We start from the raw sequence: 3921 nt of genomic DNA, 5'->3' as shown, positions 1-3921 counted from the left end.
AAATATTTGATTTCAAATCAATTAATATTTTAATACGATAAATAATATTTTAAAATAATTTTAGAAATTTAATTAGATTTTAGATTAATCCAAAAATTTTCAAATTTATCACAAAATCATAATTCCCAAATCAAAACTCTAAATCCCCAAAACACAACCCTAACCCTAATTCCCTAACCCTAGCCGCCATACCCCTTTTTCCAAAATAACCTAACACCCACAGCTTCAGAATCCAACACCCATAGCTTCAGAAAAAAAAAAAAAAAGGGAAGAGGGGAAGGGGACCGCCGAGGAGAAGGAGAGGAAGAGAAGGGGAAGCTGTCCGCGCCAGTTCCTCGCCGCCGTGCTGCATCGCCGTTTATAGGGAGTTGCCGTCGCTGTCGATCCCCCACGAGCCGCCATCGCAAGTCAATGACGAAGAGAGAGAGAGCCGCGAGGAGGAGTGGGTCGCGCCACCCAGTCGCCGTCGTCGTCTTCGCCGCGCCGCCGTCAGCCATGGGTGAAGCAGAAGAGAGTGTGCGAAAAGAGAGAGACCGACGGGAGAGCATGCGCGCGGGAAGGGAGAAGTCAGTTCTGTCATCGTCGTCGCAGAGAACGCCCACCGCCACTGCACCACGCCTCGCCGCTACCGCCGCGCCGTTGCTGCAAATTGTGCCACGGCTGGGGTTTGTCCCCGCAGTCAACTGGGTCGCCAGGAGAAGCAGAACAAAACAGAGGGAAACGCGAAGGAGGATGACGAAGGCCACCATCGCTGCTATTGCCGTCGCTGGGGTCGTCGGATGCCACCGTGACCACCACTGAACTCTACGCTGCCGTTAGTCACTGATAGAGGTATCTTTGCCGCCTCTATTTCGTCCTTCGCTTTCTTAAACTTGTTCTACTTCCACGTTTACTCTAATATTATCCTATTTTCTGTTACAATTAGGTTGAATATTGACGCTAGTGTTGTCGTGGGACTGCTGAAGCTGCTGTTACTATTTTGTCACTGCTATGGTTTTCATGTTCTAATTTTAATTCAATTCTAGTCCTTACTTTGTCTTGAATCCCAGGGTTGTAATTGCTTTTAATTCCTATCCAATTTGAATCTTCTATTTTGCTGCAACCATGGCCACTGCTGTGAAGACTAATATTGTCGCTGTTCCGGTTGCTGCCACTGCCGTTCCAGTTGCGTGAGAGTCACAGCTGCTGCCATGAATTAAAAGGAGAGGAAATTATCACGATAAATTTATGCGAACTCGGCTAATCGAGGTAGGGGATTGTTTTAAAGTTAAAATATTTTGGAGTTGAATACTTGATAAGTTTAGTAAATTAATGCAAATGAAATATAATGTTGTGATTGAAATGAGCTTTTTGATGTGATTAAAGTTGTGGCTGAATTGAGAATCGATTTATTATTCTTTGAAATTTCTGGCAAAATGATTGGATATATTGATTTTGAACTTTTGATTGAAATTGGTTCTTATTGATTTTGAATGATGAATTTGGGAATATTAGTTTGAAAAGTTGGTTTTGACTGAGTTGAGGTTAAAAGAGGGGACCTGTGATGGGTGGCAAATTCCAGTATTTAGGGGAGGTGTTGTCGGAATTTTTCTAAGAATTTGAAGAAAGTTTTGGTTGTGATTTTGAAAATGATTTTGATTTAAGTAACTTTAATAAAGGAAGTATATTTTGAATGCTTTTAAATATTATTAAAGATAATCGGATTCTTATGATTTTGTTAACTTTGTAGTTTTAAACTCACTTGATTTTTAATAATGAAAGGAAATTTGATTAATTAACTAAAGACTTAAAAACAGTAAAGTAAGTATAAATTCAAGGGTTTGGGAATAGAAAAGTGAGTTTGAGGTTTTTAATGAAATTGAACATAAGAGTTAAGAGGAAGAAGGTTATTTTAAGGAATATGATGAAAACTGTGTGGTATTGATTTAGAGGTAAGTTTAGTAAGTTATTTAAAGATTATATTTAAAATTGAGATGTGATTTAGTGACAATTAATTTTGGTTGAGGTCTGATGATGATTTCGAGGTTGAGGGAGGACAATGATTAAGTATGATTGATGTATGGTGATAATTTTGGTTAATTATAGTGTTGTGGGGGTGAAGATTGTGATTGATGACAATGGTTATGTTACTGATGACAAGATTTGTGATGAATGAGACATGATTAAGAATGATGCGGATGTTGATGAATTATGATTGAAATATTCATATGGCTTATTTATTTGAATTATCTGAGATACGAGTTTCTCTGGGTAAAGAGCCGTGGCTTGCCACCACGTGTTCCAGGTTGAGACTCGATACTCTATTGACCCTGCGACGTAAGGGTGATCGGGCACTTATAAATTTCCGGGAATGGTACCCCCATTGAGCGATTTGATATATATATGAGAAAAAGCTATGCATAGGCTCATGGGGATGCGTGTCGGGGGACAGTCCAATGGTTTAGCAAACCGGACTTGTCGGGTTGGCTTGATAATCGACATATGAGACTCATCAGCCATAGGAGAGGCATACATCATATGTATTTGTATGTTTTGATTGAGTGTGCATTTTTTTGGTTTGCCTAACTGCCTAGCCACATTTATCTGTTATTTGTTTTACTTGTTTTACTTGCTGTACCTAAATCCTACCTGTGATTTCTTTGTTTGTCTTGTATGTGTATGTTTATCTGAGAGACTTTTTGGGTGAAGGCGTGATGAGGGTGGTTTCTGGTATGAGGTAATGAAGGTTGGGGTAGAACGAACTAGGTGTTGTCTTATTATTTTAACTTATGTACTAGTTGGATAGGAAAGAGCAAGTAAATTGAGGGATAGAAAGTCTTTATGCACGACTTTGATTTTTTCATTTTTTTTAAACTATTCACCTTACTGGTTTGTAAACTAAAAGAATTCCTTTACGACTTTTCAAATTAAGTTTTTATACAAAGTTTTTCCCAAAAGGTAATTTCATGGATAAACTGCTTTTATAACGAAACTAATTGTATTTGCAAGTATGTCTTTGCTTTGATGGTATTTCCTTCCCTACTGAGAACCTGCGAGAACGATGTTCTCACTCTCTTACAGGTCTTTTCTTTTTCAGGTTATATGCGACAAAGTTTGGAAGAGCTTATTTATTTCCATTTCTGTTCTAAACGATATTTGTGTTGTATTAGTTACTTTTTCCCTCGTCTTTATCTTTACAAGTTTTATAAGAGAGATATAATTCTGATTATGTAATGCTTGTGAAATTAACAATATGTATATATATGTATTTTTTGTGAGTATTATAATTTGTAATGTATGGATGTAAGCTTTGAAAAAAATATATGGTTTAAGTTTTAAATAGGCTCCTATTTTAGTATTAAATATGTTTAGAGTCGTCGTAATATCCAATTTATCAGAGTGCTGCAGCCGGAAGCATGACGTTCTGATAATGAGGGTGTTACAAAGTTATTAGCCACTCATCTTCTCATCTTCTCCCATCGCAGAACGCAGGACTAGTACTTCAAGCACGACATCAGCGTCGCTGTCGTAACGTTTGTAAGCTGGGTGAGACGTCATTTAGCCAACACCGGACCATCATCTTCTTTTCCACTGTGTTCTCATCTTCTCTTCTTTTGCCAATGCAGGACCATCTGAAGATAGGTCCTCTAGCCGCCGCCAAGACAACCACCTCCTCGTCATCGTTAGCTTGCCACCGTGGCCTTGGTTAGTCGCCCTGATCTTAATTTGTGTCGTGATTGCATAATGTATAACTGATTTGTTCATTCAATATTCAATTTTTCATAGATAAGTAGTGTTAAATTTTAATCTATGAATTGAAAGCTTGAGATTTTTGTATAATTTTTTTTACTTTCATAACTTTGAGACGATGGTTATACTGCAATTTGTGATATTGAAATCATCCCTGCTGGTATTTATCTAGCTGTAGAAATCTGCGAATTG

General features: G+C 38.1%; 1 long non-coding RNA gene across 2 annotated transcripts; it reads left to right on the top strand.

Annotated features, from left to right (window-relative positions):
- Window positions 1–1049: 1049 nt before the first annotated feature.
- On the top strand, window positions 1050–3266 carry LOC107617716 (uncharacterized). 2 transcript variants are annotated; one of them, XR_001615050.3, is made up of 2 exons: window positions 1050–1248; window positions 3077–3266. It is a non-coding gene; the product is annotated as an uncharacterized LOC107617716 (long non-coding RNA). The 2 variants fall into 2 exon arrangements; XR_001615051.3 differs by having other exon boundaries at window positions 3061–3266.
- The last annotated feature ends 655 nt before the right edge of the window (window positions 3267–3921 follow it).

The sequence above is a fragment of the Arachis ipaensis genome, chromosome B9, assembly GCF_059453495.1.
Source record: "Arachis ipaensis isolate K30076 ecotype BB chromosome B9, ASM5945349v1, whole genome shotgun sequence".
Classification (NCBI taxonomy): Eukaryota; Viridiplantae; Streptophyta; class Magnoliopsida; order Fabales; family Fabaceae; genus Arachis; species Arachis ipaensis.
The sequence above is the reverse complement of the archived record's forward strand: the minus strand, read 5'-3'. Positions and strand labels throughout refer to the sequence as shown.